We start from the raw sequence: 19,000 nt of genomic DNA, 5'->3' as shown, positions 1-19,000 counted from the left end.
TAAGAAGAGTCAAGCCTGCTCTGCCATTCAGTGCAATCATGGCTGGACTTAGGCCTCAACTCCACTTTCCTGCCTGCTCCATTCAGTCCCTGAGAGACCAAAAATCTGTCTATCCCAGCTTAAACATATTCAAAGATGGAGCGTCTACAACTCTCTGGGGTAAAGGATTCCAAAGATTCACAGTTGTCTGAGTGAAGAAATTTCTCCTAATCTTGTTCCTAAATGATTGGCCCCTTATCCTGCGACTATGCCCCTGTGTTTTCGATTCCCTGACCAGAGGACCAACCTATCAGTGTCTACCCTGTCAAGCCCTTTCAGGATCTTGTATGTTTCAATGAGATCACCTTTCATTCGTCTAAACTGCAGAATTCCATCGGGGACCTGGGGTGGAGGGTATTACATGCAGCAGTCCCCTACAATTGCAGAATGTGTCGGTTCACGGAGTCCCAAGATACCTGCCCTTTTTGCGGTCTTGTGGAGTCTGTGGACTACGTTTATGTAGGGCGTTGTAGGCTGCACCCCCTTTTCAGTTATTTAAAAAACCTTTTATTACTGTTTTGTTTGCACTTCAGTCCCACGCTCCTGATCTACGGACACCCGGTGCGGAGGGAAGCCGAGATGGAGGAGGACCTCCTCGTGAACCTGCTCCTGGGCTTGGCTAAGTTAGCCATTAACAGGTCCAGGCAGTGGGCAATCGAGGGGGTTGTCCCACCTGACTGTTTGCCCCTCTTCCGAGGCTACGTTTGCGGCTGGGTGTCCCTGGAGAGGGAGCACGCGGTGTCTGCCGGCACTGTTGAGGCCTTCCGTGCCCGGCTTTATCGACCCTCTTAATCACATTTTGGTTTGATGTTGTAAGTTTCCTTTAAATTTTGTCTTTGGTTTTGCAGTGACCCTAACTTAGGGGCTGCGTTTTATTTTATCCTTCATTTTGTTAATTTAGTTTAATTGTTTGACTCTGAACGAGTTAAACTGCAGAAAATATAGGCCCAATTTACTTATCATGGGACAACCCTCTCATCCCAGGGAGTAATCTAGTGAACTTTTGCTGTACTGCCCCCAATGCAAGTATATCCTTTCTTAAACATGGAGAATAAAACTTCACACAGTGCTCCAGGTGCAAGTGGTGCCTTTGTTCAAAGTGGTTCTCATTGGTTTCCCCTCCTCAGTCTGTGCCCCACATGCTGCCTTTGCCCCAATGGCCAAGTCCGCCCCTGCACAGGTGCAGGTGGTGCATTTTTTAGGGGGGCTGTCATGGGCTCTAAAACTCAGAGGACATTGGCCAAGAACATCTCAGCAGTCAGAGCAGGAATCTGAACTTACTGCCTCTACCTCTGTTGAAGCTACAGGGGCTGTACCACATAGAAGTGGTAGGAAAAAGATGAGTAGAGGTTTGTAGTCGCATAATGCACCTGGGTGATTTACATATTGTTAGAATGTTATATTTCTTATTTGCAACACTTTCCCATCTTTCCCATTCCTTGTTGCTGGCTGGAAAGTGGTCTTTACAGTTGTGTGATAATGAATGGGAAAGTGAATTCATACTGAACATTGGGGGCCTGTGAAGGGGAGCTTTGGCTGCTTGTAACACTGCTTCTTGTCAGTGGCACTGTGGGGGGGTGAGGTGGGGCAAAAGTGGCTTGCATGTGGCTGTTAGATGGGTGGACAGGTGGGGCCAAAGTAAACTTCTTAATAATGAGGACATCCTGAGCAGCAACGTACACCTCTGCATTGCCTGCATCACCTTCCATCTTCTACTCCTCCTCCGCCTTGGACAATTCCATGCTCTGTGTATTGTTCCTCCTTCAGGTCGCAATGTTGTGAAGGGCACAGCAACCACAACCATTTTGGAGATTCTGGCTGTGCATCAGCTGCATATTGACGCAGTGGAATCCCATATTCTTCATGAACGCTTATGGATGATCCACAGGTGCCTTAACTGTCACATTAAGGAAAGCCAGCACAGATTTGTTAAGGGCAAATTGCGTTTAACTTGCTTGAGTTTTTTGAGGTAATACAGAGAGTTAAAGAGGGTATTACAGATGATTTGGTGTACATGGAATTCCAAAAGGCATAAGCTGAAGTGCCATACAACAGACTTGTCAGCAAAGTTAGAGCTCATAGAATAAAAGGGGCAGTGGCAACATGGGTAGGAAATTGGCTGAGTGACAGGAAACAGAGAGTGGTGGCGAATGGCTGTTTTTCAGACTGGAGGAAGGTTTATAGTGGAGTTCCCCAGAGGTCAGTGTTAGGACTCCTGCTCTTCCTGATATATATTAATGACCTAGGCTTTGGTGTACATGACACAATTTCAAAATGTGTTTTAAGACACAGAACTTGGACGTATTGTGAACAGTGAGGATATATTCAATAGGACATAGGTTGGTGGAATAGGTGGACAAATGGTAGATGAAATTTCACGCCAAGAGGTGTGAAATTATTTAATTTGGTTGGAAAAGTGGAGAGAGGCAATCTAAAATAAACCCGAGGTCATTGGTGAAGGAGCAGACCACCATGAATTTGGGGATTATTGGGGGGGCTTTCCCCAGAGCAATCCAGGCAGCAGAATCATTGTTTCAGAACGCCAATGCTTTGCTGCATGACGTTTCTGTTGGCAGTACAGCTCTCCTTGTACACCCACTGTCCAAAGGTTGTTAGTTAGGGGAGGAGAATCATGACCCTTGTGCAGAGTGAGTAGCCCCTTGTCACCAAGCAGTCAGCCTCTAGTTCATTGTAGTGGTTCAACCATTGACAGAACAGTGACTGGTGCAGGTATCAGGGTTGTTGCCAGGATACTGGGCATTCACTAATGTGATGTTCTGTGCATGGTCACACATCAGCTGCATGTTAAGATGATGATATCCCTTGCAGCTCTGGCCCATCTCCCTGTTGATCTGTGGCTCCTATTGAACCATGTGCATACAGTTGATGGCTCCGTCCGCCAGCTAACCTGGTTAAGACAGTTGTTCGCTCCTCTGGCTTTTTTCTGCTGAGGGAGAGGACCTCATGCAGTTAAAGGCATGCTCCCACTGAGAGTGTTTAAGAGAAGGTGTAAACAGGCCCTATGAGGCCTAAAGTGGAGATGGGGGCATTGTGGCAATGTCATCTGACCGATAACCCAGAATCCCAGACTAAAGCTCTGGGGACATGGGTTCAAATCCCACCATGGTAGCTGGTGGAATTTAAATTCAATTAATCAAACCTGGAATTAAAAGCTAGCCTCAGTAACAGTGACAATGAAGCTATAATTGATTGTTACAAAAACCTACCTGGTTCCCTAATGTCCTTTGGGGAAGGAAATCTGCTGTCCTTAGCTGGTCTGGCCTACATGTGACTCCAGACCCACAGTAATATGCTTAACTCTTAGCTGCCCTCTGAAATGGTGCAGCAAACCACCCATCTCTATGAGATGGGAAATAAATGCTGGCTTTGTCAGCAATGCCCACATCCCATGAATTAATTTAAAAAATGGCTGATTGGATGACAAAGCGATGTCATGATCTACACTACTGCATGCTTCTGGCACAAGCACCACCTGCCCATGCTAATGCCCCCTGCAAACATGGTGATCTGCGCGAGCTGCAACGGTAGTGGAAGGGTCTCTGGCCCTTTCATAATGCTGACACCAGCAACACTATGGAACCAAACTTTGTGACCAATTAGTCATAAAGCTAAAACATATTTGGAAACTGTGGCTATTTGCGGAGAATATAACATGTTGCCCTTTTTGGCTTTTCAAGACAGGATTGCCAGATTGCTTCCACAGATGGTAAGAACAGTTATAGAACCATTACGGGAAAATTAACAATGGTTTAGCACAGCAGTTGTGAAATAATATTTCCTGCTATAGGAGGGGGTATGTTAGGTTAACAACCACTGCAAGCTTTATATTTATTTGCTTGTTCTTCCGCTGTTTAATAAGGTTGTTTGACAAATAAAGCCAAAGGTGAATTTTAACAGTGTTATTCCGTCACTTTCCAAAGCCAAGGATGATCTTGTGAGATTGTATGATAAAAATTGTGGTTCTCCTGTCTTCATAATCTGGGATCGCAGTATAAATTCCATTCCAGCAAGAGAAAATCCTCTCTCTGCAACATATGGCTCACCAATCAAAGCTATCTGAAACACGGAAGCTAAAAAATATTACGAATAAAAGAGTAATGTCACAGCTGATTCCAACTCCTGCCAACTGGTAATGTCGGTTCTGTTGGGAGCTTGCCGTTTAGATTTAAATTTAATTAGGCTAGCTCCAAAAACTGCACTGGGATCAGCTAATATCTTGACAGGTGGGCACAAATTGCAGTCTGGCATGCTTCCACTCAGGATTTAACTGAGCAGAAGAGTCTAAGCTCGCCAAATCTGATCCTATGCTCCTCAGAGTTCATGAGCAGCCACTTTTTTTTTACAAGATAACTGGGCAGCAATCAGAAGTGGAAATCCTGGTTATTTTTCCTCTCCCCTATCCCAATCACCACTTTAGCTGAGAACTGCTCCCATTGGCTGGTACTGGAGAGCTGCCAGCCCCTGATTGGCCGGCAGCACTCTGCAGTGGGACCTCCTGTTGCTGAGGGTGGACGTCCTGCCTCAACTCGATTAATGGCCAATTGGCTGTTTAATTCCTGCGGGGCAGTTGTCGGACTCATGGACGGGCTCGCCCCTGCCTTTTTTCCTGTGGTGGGGGGTGGGGTCAATGGAGCCCTGCTAAATCTGGCCTGTAATCAGAGCTCTGAGTTCCTAACAGGACAAACCTCTTTACATCCATCACAATGTCCACTTCACGAACCATTAAACAGGGGGTCAGTAGCACCACCACTCTGCTGCCATTTGGTCAGGTAGAGTCTGATAGCCCCTCACCTACTCTTCTGATTACTAACAAAGAACAAATAACAAAGAAAAGGACAGCATAGGAACAGGCCCTTCGGCCCTCCAAGCCTGCGCCGATCATATTGCCCGTCAACTAAAACATTTTGCACTTCTGGGGTCCGTATCCCTCTATTCCCATCCTATTCATGTATTTGTCGAGCTGCCTCTTAAACACCACTATTGTACCTGCTTCCACCACCTCCTCTGGCAGCGAATTCCAGACACTTACTACCCACTGCATAAAAAACTTGCCCCGCACATCTCCTCTATAGTTTTCTCCTCTCACCTTAAATCTATGTCCCCTAGTAATTGACTCTTCCACCCTGGGATGTCAGAAGAACTTGTGTAGAAGAACTCGTATATGACCTCAGCCTGCAGTAAGCTGGCACCTGCATTATCCTTGCCCCTTGCCCTGGCTGCAATGCATGTTCTCATTGTATCCCGCGTCTACGCTAACCTCCAAGGTGCACACAGTATCAGTATCTGAGCTGGTGCATATGGGTGTGAAACCAAGTGATAGTGTGTCTTCTTCTTCACTGTCTTCTTGTTCTTTCTCCGCTGCCTCAGCAGGTTGCAGGTCTTTGGTCTCTGAAAGGAAAAGGGGACAAGGGTATGTTTGCAAGAGAGAAGGTAAGGAAAGTAAGAGGTGCCTGCTTACACCATTTGCTCCTTGTAAGTCATTGTAGGATGGAAAAGAAATGGGATATCAGAAGGATGATTAGATATTAGGATACCTTCATCTTCAATGGATTCATTTCCGCTAGTGACCATGGCCTCAACAGAGGCCCATCCCATAACGGTAAACACCATCTCCCCACGGGGTTAGAGCATCCAGGTTTGTCTGTCCCCTTCCACTTAGGTCATGCTGCCTCTGGTTCTGCATCACCTTGTCATGCAAGAGTGAAGGTAGTGACTCAGTGTTGTGCAACCTGTTTGCGTTTTACCAGAGTGACTACTTCAAAAAATACTTAACTGGCTGTAAAGTCCTTTGGGGCATCCTGAGGTGAATGGCACTGCATAAATACATTCCTTTAATGATGCATTATCCTTGCCCCTCACCCTGGCTGCAGTGCATGTTCTCATCGTGTCCCGCCTCTATGCTAACCTCCAAGGTGCACACGGTATTAATATCTGAGCTGGTGCATTCATTGGCATGTCGTACACATTATGCCTAAATTTTGTTTAATTAATTCTCAGGATATGCTCTGCTGGTAAGTCCAGCATTTATTGCCTATTATAGTCCTTTAGAAGATGGTGGTGAGCTGCCTTCTCAAATTGCTGCAGTCTGTACAGTGAAGGTGCTGTGACAGGGCTGTGTGGTATGATGTGGCTGTCATGGTTGAAAAGCTGGAAGCGTGTGAGATGAGGGTGTGAGGCTTGCAACAGTGCTAAATGTGTGAGGGTAAGGTGAAGCTTCTGAATATTTAGTAGGAATCCTGACTGATAGAAATTGTGAGTGGATGTGGGTCTGGTGATTTAAACGGTATCTGAAGCTACTGGTGAAGTTGGTAGGATATGGCCTTTGAACATGAATTCACTGATCATTTGTGTGACATCATTAAATATATTGCGGCACTGTAAGCAGGTCCTGGGGGATAAATTCTTGACATTGATCCCTATCTGTCCCACTGCTTCTCATCATGTGTCATGGGCCTAGTGGAGGATCCTGGTCCCTTGTGGACACAGGATATCTCTCCTGCACCAAGACCTCCAGTGCAAGCCCTGATGTATGCTCTCTTTTACAGTCAACTGTTGTTTGTTGCTCAGCACTACTCTGAATGGTCTCAGTATCTCCAGCAACCACTACCGGTCTTCCCTTTAACCATTGGATGTTATCTTCAAGTAGTGCTAGTAAGTAGTGATTTTGGGCCCCTGCTGATATATGTGGTCAATGAAGAGTGCGATTAACACTAATTATATATTATATTATATTGAGCAGGCAGTATGAGAATGGTGTGCTGCCTGCATTGCATTGAACAGGCATGGGCATCCATGCATAGGGGTCCCTGTGTCCGTTTTGGCGGCCTCTCAATCTTTTAAAACCCAAAGCTGATGTCACCCAATCACTGTCTCTTATTCCTCTCAAGCTGTTCACCTAGGTTTCGCTAAAAGAGAAGAATTAACCTTTGATAGAATATCACAGATTAGTCAGAGTTCAAAGAGTGTGGTGATGCATTGCAGCTCACTCAGGGAGTCCGAGTTGCCGTGAAAACATACACGTTGAAATCTATGGATAGTGATGGCAGAGGCTCCAATGTTCTTTCCATCATGTGGCTGACCAGGAATCTCTCCCACTCTTACCATCTGACATTGGTGTGTGGCGGAAAGGTTTATAGGTTGATATTCAAACTGGTTGGTGCTGTTACAAACATACCCTCCTTGGCCAGCAAGTCCTGAGGTGGGACTTGAACCTGGAGCTTCTGGATTAGAGACAGGGATGCTACCCACTGCACCACAGGACATCAGTTCAAAGAATAGGGAAGGATAATTCCTTGGCCTAATGATCTCAATTATGGAGAGATTCAAAGAAATTAAATAATCATAGAATCACAGAATTGTTACAGCACAGAAGAAGGCCATTCGACCCATCATATTCTCACCAGCTCTCAGTTGACCTAGTGCCATTCTGCTGTCTTCTCCCCATCACCCTGCACATTCTTCCTTTTCAGATAACAATCCAATTCCTTTTTGAATGCCTCAATTGAATCTGCCTCCTCCACACTGTAGGGATTCACTAAGGCTCCTTAGACAGCACCTTCCAAACCCACGACCACTACCATCTAGAAGGACAAAGACAAAGATAGATGGGAACACCACCACCTGGAAGTTCCCCTCCAAGTCACTCACCATTCTGACTTGGAACTATATCGCTGTTCCTTCACTGTCGCTGGGTCAAAATCCTGAAATTCCCTTCCTAAAGGCATTGTGGGTGTACCTACACCACATGGACTGTAGCGGTTCAAGGAGGCAGCTCACCACCACCTTCTCAAGGGCAACTAATGATGGTCAATAAATGCGGGCCCAGCCAGCGAAGCCCACATCTCGTGAATGAATAAGAAAAAAAGTCTCTGGTGATTACAAATCAAGTCTCTGAGGAGTTTGGCAGAGATGGTTACAGCGGCGTAACTCTACCTGAGGAGGTTCCTGAACAAGATTAACAGGATCTGGAGCTGCACTCGGAGATACATCGTTGGAACTGTATTTGGCAACTCATCAGCTATGTCTGGAATATCAGTTCTCAGACGACCACACACCTCAGAAGTTGGCGGCAAAACATCAATCACAGGTTGATCTCGCATTCATTGGGATGTTTCTCTAATCTAATATGATCTACATGTTTATGTACAATTTTATCTTCGACTTGCACTTGAAGAGATAATGGACCAGTCTCTGAAATGATGGCTCCTGGAGTCTAACAGGGTCCATTTGCAAAATTATACACGTACGAAGGGTCACCTACATGGAACGTATGAGCCTTGCTGTGTAGATCGTGGTTCAATTTTTGATTATTCTGACTCTGTGTCACCTTCCCCTCTGGATTTGGAAACATCAAGTGTAACACATATGCAAACGGCTTTCATCAGTAACTCTGACGGTGTGGGGCCCATAGTAGTATGTGGTGTTGTATGGTAACTTGGGAGAAATCTGGAAAGGCGAGGCTCCAGAGTACCTACAGATAACATCTTCATACCACTTTAAAGTTCTGGACAGCTCTCTCGGCAAGACCATTGATGAAGGATGGCAGGGAGCAGTCTTTATGTGCCAGATAACATTCAGGTCCATGAATCTCTGAAATTCCACGCTGGTGAAAGTTGATCTACTATCAGAAACAATAATCTCAGGTAAACCATGTATACTGAAGGGATGAGGCAGCTTTTCAATAGTTGTGGCTGAAGTTGACATTTTTACTTCATAGGCATCAGGCCATTTTGAATGTGCATTGATGATTAATAGGAACATGGTGCCTAGAAATAGTCCCATGTAGTCAATATGCAGTCTAACCCAAAGTTGAGCAGCCATTCCCATGGGTGAAGAGGAGCTGAAACAGGTAGCTCCTGGTTTTACTAGCAAAGGGAACAGTGTTTAACCATGCTCTCGGTGTTACTGTCTATTCCTGGCCACCAGATGTAGCTATGTGCCAGCATCTTCATCTTCGACATACCTGGGTGTGCATCATGGAGCTCTGCCAAGAATGACTCTCTACCCTCTGATGGGACCACGACTCTTGAACCCCACAGCAAAATTCTGTCTTGACAACTCAGTTCAGTGTTTCTGGAACAAAATGGTCATAAGTCATCAGACACAAGTGCTCTTGGTTATCCCTGTAAAACAAAGCCTTTAATTTTTGACAGTACTGGGTCTCTGTTCATCCAATTCTTGATCTGTTTGGCACGTACAGGGTGATGAATCCAAGAAATTTAACAATAACACTAACTCTTGTGGAACGGGTGTATTGACAAGACTACCCGGTCATGGAAGACGGCTAAGCGCATTTGCATTGATAATATGTGAGCCAGGGCAGTACATGAATGTGTACTCGTAAGCTGATAGCGTCAAAGCCCAATGTTGGATTCTTGCTGAAGTTATAGGCAGAATAGCTTTGTCTTCACTGAACAAACCTGTCAGAGGCTTATGGTCAGACACGATTGTAAAATGTCGCCCGTGTAGGTATTGGTGAAACTTCTTGATACCAAATACAATCGATAATCCTTCTTTTTCTAACTGAGAGCAGCCCTTTCCAGCTTGGGAAAGCATTCTTGAAACGTAGCCAATGGGTCCTCCATTTGATGTGATAGAATGGCTCCAACACCATAAGGGCAAGAATCACACATCAACATCAGCTTTTTAGATGGGACATAATGTACCAGCAAGCATGATGAATGAAGCAGTTTCTTTGCTGTTATAAAGGCTTCTTCTTGCTGTGAACGGCTTCTTCTTGCTGTGAACCCAATGACCAGGGGTTGGTTCTTCCTCAGTAACAAATGTAGTGGTGCCAGTACAGTGGGTAGATTAGGTAAAAAATGGCTTTAGTAATTAATCATACCTAGGAAAGATTTAGGCTCTTAGAGTGTGATGGTGCATCTTTAATTGCTTGGATCTTATCTTCAACAGGATGCAACTCCATAGCGTCCACTCTGTGACCCAGGTAGGTTACCTCCGATGCTTGAAATGTGCATTTTTCTCACTTCAAACGTACACCAGGTTCTCAGCACTTCCTCAAGGCTGGCTAAATGTTCAGCTTTGGTCAGTCCAGTCATGAGAACATCATCCAAGTACACGCCCACACGTGGAAGTCCCTGCAGGAGACTCTCCATGGTTCACTGAAAAATAGCGCATGCTGATGAAACTCCAAAAGGTAATCGGGTGTGCTGGTAGAGGCCTTAATGGTATTAATTGTCACATATTTTCTTGACATGCTATCCAATTCCAATTGTTGATAGGCATGACTCATGTCTGGATTTGTATATGACTTTCCTCCTGCTAACTTGGTGTACAAGTTATCGATTCTAGGAATGGGGTATTTGTCTAACTTTGCTACTTCGTTGACTGTCAGTTTGTGGTCACTGCATATACGTATAGTCTGGTCTGGCTTGACAACTGGGACTATGGGCGCGGCCCACTCAGAAAACTGGACAGGCTGAATTATTCCCAGGTTTTCCAACCTGTACAACTTTGCTTCCACTTTTTCATATCGTGAGTAAGGCACTGGTCTGACCTTGAAGAAATGAGATGTTGCGAGGAGATCGATATGCATTTTAACTTGCATGCCCTTCAGTTTTCCCAATTTGCCTTGAAAAACAGTGTCATATTCCTTCAAGAGCTCTGGAATTCCATCAGACTTCATATTTGACCAGTCAATTTTATTTTCTGCAGCCAATCTCGACCAAAAGATTGGGTCCCTCCCCCTTTATGATTAGGACAGGCTGGTCTGTCTGTTATTTGTAGCAGACTGGGTTAGCAGCAATGCCTTTGACCTGACTGGGTTCTCCAGTTAGGCTCTCAGCTTGGCAGGTGTCCGCTCCAAGGTCAATGGCTGATTCTCTTCACTGAGGTACTTGAATGTGTGCTCCCCAACAACATTAGTTGAAGCACCGGTATCCACATTCATCTGCAGTTGCTTGCCAATCACTTGCACTGTCACTGTAATGGGCTCAGACTTAACAGCAGTCACATGATACAGACAATATACATCAGTAGTAGTAGCCTCAACCTTTGCTGTAGCAGCAAAGTTAGTTCAATTAGATGTGTTTGTTGTTTTGTTTGTTGTTCTTCAGAGCTCTGAAGAAGACTCATATGGGCTCAAAACATTAACTCTGTTTTTCTCTCCACTGATGCTGTTAGACCTGCTGAGTTTTTCCAGCATTTTCAGTTTTTTGTTTCAGATTTCCAGCATCCGCAGTATTTTATTTTTATATTATGGGGTGTGGCGCCATTATCCACATGCTGCAAAGCCTGTGAGTATTTCGTGGTGCTTCCCATAGCAAGAGAAACTTCGAGGGGGCGCTTGAAATCACTGTCGGATTCGGCTAGCAACCGGCGCTGTAGGGGTGTCGTCCTTGACTCCGCATACAAGTCTGTGCCGCAGCATAACATTCAAGGCATCCCAGACTCTCAGTATTCGGTTAACTGTTTCAGATGTGTCACAAAGGTAGGAATGGACTCTCCCGGGGCACGAACCCTTAAATTAAACTTGAAGCGCTGAATGATCACAGACGGTTTGGGCTGAAAGTACGGTTTCATGAGTTTCACTAACTCACTGTATGACTTCGACCTGGGTGTGTTCAGGGCAGTCAGGTTTCGAACCAGGCTATACGTTTTGCTTCCTTGCACACTCAGCAGAATAGCTTCACGTTTGTTTTGCAGCAGTAATCTCATTCGCAATGAAATAGAATGCGAGTCGCTCGACATATTGACTCCAATCTTCAATGTTAGCATCCGTATGAAGCGATGCTTCCAAACAGCAGCATGACTGGTCCGTATTGTTCAATTTCGTCTTACTCACATTAACCAGGGTGAAGTATGCAGCAGAAGTCAGTTTTTTCCTCGTGGACAAATGTAATAACTCGATGGAGCAGCAGGTTTGGTGAAGAAAAGGCCAAACTTTATGTAGGAGACATGTAGAGGTGCTTGCACGCTAGACGCGGTCTCTCCGTCGTAATAAGCTTATTGGTCGAAGCCCCTGTGGTAGCATCACATGACAAGTGATTGACAGGAGGGAGGGACAATACATCTAGTAACTACAATCCTCCTGAAAACAGACAGAATGTCAGTGAGCGTTCCAATCTTTGGGGTTGGTGGGAGGGTGGGGGAGTGGGTAGTGGTCGGGGCATGACAGCTGAACCCATCCTTGATCTTCCAGCAGCAAGTCACTGCTTCGCAATCAGAAATGCAGACTTTGGTTGATTTTTTTCTTGATCCTTGTCGGTGAACATAGTGGGTTAATTTTATGATTCTTATGATCACAATGATTTACCTTCAAAAGAAATCAGGGCATGTTCTGGTCAAATTCTTCCCAGTACTTCAGCTTTTTTAAAAAACAGAAACTGTTTTATTTTTAGTAGAATTGGCCGTTATAGGAAGTTGAGGCAAGAGTAACGGTTTGCAATTTCTCTATAGTAGTTCCTCCAAATGATATTTCCATATTCTTTTCAACCCAGTAATGTAGAGATGAATTTTATTTTAACATCACCATGAGATATGATCTTTGCAATGCTTTTACTGGAAGTAAGACTATATTTATCCAATTTCTGTGGTTTTTGACCTGTTCATTAACTGAAATTGTTGAACAGTTTTTTTTTTAAGTTCCCCTATTTTCAGTTTAGATAGGCAGCTTAGAATTTTTGCATTAATAGTGGTTTCTTTCTGCAAGGTTGTTTGTGGTCATCCTGGTGGCTTTGGGCTTTTGCCCAAGCTCACTCTAACTAAGTGGAGCCAGTGTTAAGATGTAAGAAAGTTTAGTTAAGTTCAGGAGATCAGCTGGTTGGAACTGATCTTTACACCAATAAAATGGCTGCCAATTGACACTTTAGTATGAGAACTGATGGCCGAGCAGAAGAGAGCTCAAATTCCACAGGCCTCTCTGCCAGCACTTAGTCCAGCATCAAGCACACCAGTGCCCTCCAGGGCTGATTGCTGCCAACACAATAAAAGTGACTGCACTTGAAAAGTAATTGATTGAGTGTGAAAGAAAGAAAGACTTGCGTTCATCTAGTGCCTTTCACCACCACAGGATGTCTCAAAACGCTTTACAGCCAGTAGAGTCACATAGCAAGCTCCCACAAACAACAATGTTGATTGAGAGATTTTTCTATGTTTCTAAAAGTATTAGCCAAAACACTCCGGATAACTCCCCTACTGTTCTTTGAAATAGTGGCTTGGGATTTTTTCTGTATGTGTGAGAAGGCAGACAGGACCTCAGTTTAACATCTCATCCACAAGACAGAACCTGGGACAATGCAGCACTCCCTCAGTACCGCACTGGAGCATCAGGCTTGATTTTTGTGCTTACGTCCTGGACTGGGCTAGGACACACACCTTCTGATTTAGAGACACAGGTTAAAGCACCTGATCTACAGCTGACACAGCTGTGCTGAAGTGGTTTAGGGGGGATATGAATGAGGACATCTGAAATTTTTCTTTCTTTCCAGCAAATTGATTAATACGCACATTAATAAATTTTCAGATCAGCTGAATAGTTAGTCAGAGAAGATAGACATTATACAATGCAAACAGGTCCAATTTTGCAGTTCCCACAAATTCTAAACTATTCACATTAATGTCACCATTAACAACTTAAAACAATGTTCTAAACTTAATTGGAAAGTAAGCCTGCTTCTGCTCATTCACTCTCAGGAGGCATAAATGATGTGTTTGGTGCTTGAGCACAGTGATTGTGATGGTATTTGTGCATAATTGATCACTTGGGTACAATACATGAACACAAGAACATTAGAAATAAGAGCAGGAGTAGGCCATTCGGCCCCTTGAGTTTGCTACGCTACTTGATAAGATCATGGCTGATCTGGTTATGGTCTCAACTCTACTTTCCTGTCTGTCCCCCATAACCCTTGACTTCTTTGTCTTTCAGAAATTGATCTAATTCAGCCTTAAATATATTCAATGACCCAGGACCCACTGTTTTCTGGGGAAGAGAATTCCACAGACCAATGACCCTCAGAGAAAAATTTCACCTCATCTCAGCCTTAAATGAGAAAACCCTAATTTTAAAATGGTGTCCCTAGTTCGAGACTCTCCCACAAGGGGAAACATCCTCTCCACATCCACCCTGTCAAGTCCCCTCAGGATCTTACATGTGTCAACAAGATCACCTCCCACTCTTCTAAACTCCAATGGATATAGGATCAACCTGCTCAACCTTTCCTCTTAAGATAACCTCTTCATCTCAGGAATCATGGAGAAAAAACAGATAGGAAGAATACATGTGTATAATGGGGCCCTCTTGTTTTTCCACCATTCAAATGATGTGGACCGCCTAATAAAGCCTTAACACCCAAGCTGAATAAGAGGAAAATTTTCCCTATATAGTTTCATAGCACCATGCAAATAATTGCCTTTCAGCAGGTGTCTGTCAGATTAATATGAGATTAATTCCTTTAAATTCAAGGTGGGAAATGTTTGATTGCTCCCGTTTTTGGTTGGCGGGATTGCGATTGGTAATTACTCTATGTCTGGCATGTAGAAATTGAGGGTGATGGTGACTTTGACGGCCACTGGCAGTGCTGTCTCCTTTCTGCTCTGAGGCTGAAGGTCCTGTCAGAGTTGGTGAGAATGACTGCCCTTGACATCAAGGCAGCATTTGACCAAGTGTGGCATTAAGGAGCCCTAGAAAAACTGGAGTCAACAGGAATCAAGGCGAAAACTCTCCGCTGGTTGGAGTCATAACTAGCACAAAGGAAGATAGTTGTGGTTATTAGAGGTCAATCATCTCAGTTCCAGGACATCACTGCAGGAGTTCCTCAGGGTAGTGCTCTTGGCCCAACCATCTTCTGCTGCTTCATCAATGACCTTCCCTCCATCATAAGGTCAGAAGTGGGGATGTTCGCTGATGATTGCACAATGTTTAGCACCATTTGCAACTCTTCAGATACTGAAGCAGTCCATGTCCAAATGCAGCAAGGCCTGGACAATATCCAGGATTGGACTGACAAATGGCAACTAACATTCACGCCCACAAGTGCTAAGCAATGACCATCTCCAAAAAAGGACAATACAACCATCTCTCCTTGACATTTAATGGCAGTACCATCACTGAATCCCCCAGTATCAATACCCTGGGGTTATTGACCAGAAACTGAACTGGACTAGCCATCTAAATACTGTGGCTACAAGAGCAGGTCAGAGGCTGGGAATTCTGTAGTAAATAAGTCACTTCCTGCCTCTCCAAAGTCTATTCACCATCTACAAGGCACAAGTCAGGAATGTGCTGGAATACTCCATACTTGCCTGGATGAGTGCAGCTCCCACAACACTCAAGAAGCTTGACATCATCCAGGACAAAGCAGCCCACTTGATCAACACCTCATTCACTACCTTAAACATTCACTCCCTCCACCTCCACAGCACAGTGGCAGCAGTGTGTACCACCTAAAGGTGCCCTGCAGCAACTTGTCAAGGCTCCTTCAATAGCACCTTCCAAATCCATGCCCTCTACTGCCTAGAAAGACAAGGGCAGCAGAAAAATGGGGATACCACCATCAGCAAGTTCCCCTCCAAGTCACACACCATTCTGACTTAGAGTTATATCACTATTCCTCTACTGTCACCTAATCAAAATCCTGGAATTCCCTTCCTAACAGGACTCTAAATATATCTACAACAGATGGACAGCAAAGGTTCAAGAAGGTGGCTCATCATTACCTGCTCAAGGGCAACTGGAGATGGGTAACAAATACTGACCTTGCCATCTATGCCCACATCCCATGCAAGAATAAAAAATAAGGATTGTAAGCAGGCAGTGGGAGTTTTGGATGAGTTTGTATTTATATATGACCATGAGAGGCAGAGAGGAGAGCACTGGAGGTGTCAAGTGACTTAAGCAGGGATAAAAAGGTAAAATTATGAGGATAGCTTTTTTATAAGACTAGTTTTGTTTTCCTTTGAGTATTGAAGATTTCGTAGTGATCTAATTGAGGTATTTAAGATGATTGAAGGATTTGATAAGGTAGACAGAGAGAAACTATTTCCCCTGGGGAACACCGAACAAGAGGTCATAGCCTTAAAGTTAGAACTAAGCCATTCAAGGCTGATGTCAAGAAGAACATCCTCAGCTAAAAGCTTGCTGAGATCTGGAACTCGCCAGCCAAAAATGTGTTAAATCCAGGTCAATTGAAAATGTCGAAACTGAGATTGATAGATTTTTGTTAAGCAAAGGTTAAGCAAAAGTGGGCAGATAGAGTCCTGTGGGTGTGGGGTGGGCAGTTTAATATTGGCCCCTAATTCCCCAAACTGCAGGAAGGATGTTGAGGTAATAGAGGGGGTATAGCACAGCCATGATAAGATACCGCCTGGTACAAGTAAATACAAATATGGTCAAAGAAGAGGCTGTTTTCATTAGAACTAGGGAGATTTGTTAGATGTGTTTATGAAGGAATGGGAGAGAGTCGACAGAAACATACTGCTCCCAGTGAATGAGTATCAGCTCTGGCTTAGCTGGTACCAATCTTACCCATGTGCCACAAGGTTTTGGGTTCAAGTTGCACTCCAGGGCTTGAGTACAAAACTCAAAGCTGACACTCCAGTGCAGTAATGAGGATTGAGCGCTGCTCTGAAAGAAGTGCTATTTTTTGAATGAGACTGTCATGTTATTATAATGATATAATACATTGAGCTTAATTTCTGTATAAGGCACAAAGCACCAATCCCTCATAAGGGATTGGATAAACACATTTTGTGTTCATTTAGGAAGATTAGGCACATGAGGACAGTTATACATAGGTATAAAGCTTGAAGACATCAGAACTGTGTGTGTGTGTGCTCTGTTCAAAGCAAAGGTGAAACTAAAACAAAAACAGAAAATGCTGGAAAAACCCAGCAGGTCTGATAGCATCTATGGAAAGAGAAAAAAACAGAGTTAACGCTTCGACTCCTTATCACTCTTCTTCAGAGCCCTGGAATGGAACCTGATACTAAGATTGGATCGCATGACACATTTCCTTCCAGTGGTGTCATGCCCTTAAAGGCATATCACAACAGAGACATTAAACCGACGCCCCATCTGCTTACTAGGGTGGATGTAAAAGGTCCCATGGCACTATTTTGAAGAAGTGCAGTGGACCTATCCCTGGTGTCCTGGCCAATATTTATCCTTCAACCTCCATCACAAAAACCGACATAGTTATCATCACATTGCTGGAGATGATGACATAGTGGTATTGTTGCTGGACTAGTAATCCAGAGACCCAGGGTAAAGGTCTGGGAACCTGGGTTTGAATCCCACCACGGCAGATGGTGGAATTTGAATTCAACAAAAATCTGGAATTATAAGTCTAATGATGACTATGAAACCATTGTCTGGTTCACTAATGTCCTTTAGGGAAGGAAATGTGCTGTCCTTACCTGGTCTGGCCTACATGTGACTCCAGACCCACAGCAATGTGGCTGACTCTTAAATGCCCTCTGAACAAGGGCAATTAGGGATGGGCAATAAATGCTGGCCTAGCCAGTGATGGCCACATCCAATGAGTAAAACAAAAACTAGACTACAAAAAATACTTCATTGGCTGTAAGGCACTTTGAGACATCCATTGGTCATGAAAAGTGCTATTTAAATGCCAGTCTTTTCTTTTTTAAATGAGGGACCTCCAAGAAAGGATACAGATAAAAGACTAAATATAAGAGATTTAGGAGAGAGAGCAGGATAAACTTTTTTGCACAGATGGTAGTGAAGTAATGGAATGCACTATTGAAGTTTCTGATTGTTACATAGACCATGCCAACATTTGAGGTTAGATCGGTGGCTTAATGAAAGGGGAACAGAGGGATATGAGAACAGAGTGGGCGCATTCATTGGGACTGCCACTCAAGAGAAGGTTAAACAGGAACAACACCAAACCACACGTTTCCATTTTGCAACGTCACATATTCACCCTTGACAGGTTTTGACATCTCACACAAATTCCTAGCAGAAAATCTTGCAAAAGCTTGCACAGGACAGGATTTACCAGGACAGTCAAATCTCTCCAGGAGTTTGGAGCTGGGTATTCCTGTCTCTGAAGTCTCCTAGTGTGGTACCACCCCTTTTAAACAAGCAGTGCAGCTGGGACCCCAAGGTCAGGGCAGACTCCAGTGTGGTTTCTCACAGCAGCACAGGGCTGTATTGTGTTCTCCAGGCTTTATTCTCACTGAGCTATCTGTTGAAACTTAACAGTCAGAACTGGTGGCTTTGTAGGAGAAAAGTCCTCTTGACTTGACAATATTTCATTCCAAAATGTTTCTGTCCACTTTGGGATTACTACCATACTCCCATGTGAAAAGAGATTTAGGCTAAAAATAAGCACAGAACGATTTATTTGTTGAGTCCACGAGAAAACGACTTGCGTGATGTAGCCTCCTTTCTATTCATTCAAACAATGTGAGCGTAACTAGTAATGCCAGCATTTATTACCCATCCCTAACTGCCCTTGAGAAGGCGCAGGTGAGTCACATCCTTGACAACAGAGTGATTGGCTGGCTCTATTTCAAAGGGCAGTTAAGTCAGATTGAGGCCAAGGCAAATAACTCATAGGGCAGAATATTATGCTCGGTGTGTGGGTGCACGCCCGACATGCCTGAGCGTAAAATGACACACTTTGTCATCGGGCGCGCGTGAGTCGCTGCATGCCCACCAATAATTAAAAGGCCTTTTAAGGCCATTAACAGTCTAATTAAATTCAAATTTACGCTGCCTGTCCAACCTAACGTTTGTCGGGCAGGCGAACAGGCCAAGCGGCCTTTTCATTTTTTAGGAAGCCCCATCCACGAACGGGATGAGGTTCCCTAAAGCAAATAAATGTTAAATAAACACTTTATTTTTTAATTAAAATCATGTCCCAGCTCATGTGACAGAGTCACATGTGGGGACATGTTTTATAAAATTTTTATTCTCTTCATTTTTTTTTACAGCTCCCTGCCTCAGGGAGAT

Source organism: Cetorhinus maximus, chromosome 1 (assembly GCF_964194155.1).
Source record: "Cetorhinus maximus chromosome 1, sCetMax3.hap1.1, whole genome shotgun sequence".
Taxonomy (NCBI): domain Eukaryota; kingdom Metazoa; phylum Chordata; class Chondrichthyes; order Lamniformes; family Cetorhinidae; genus Cetorhinus; species Cetorhinus maximus.
Note: the sequence above shows the minus strand (reverse complement) of the source record.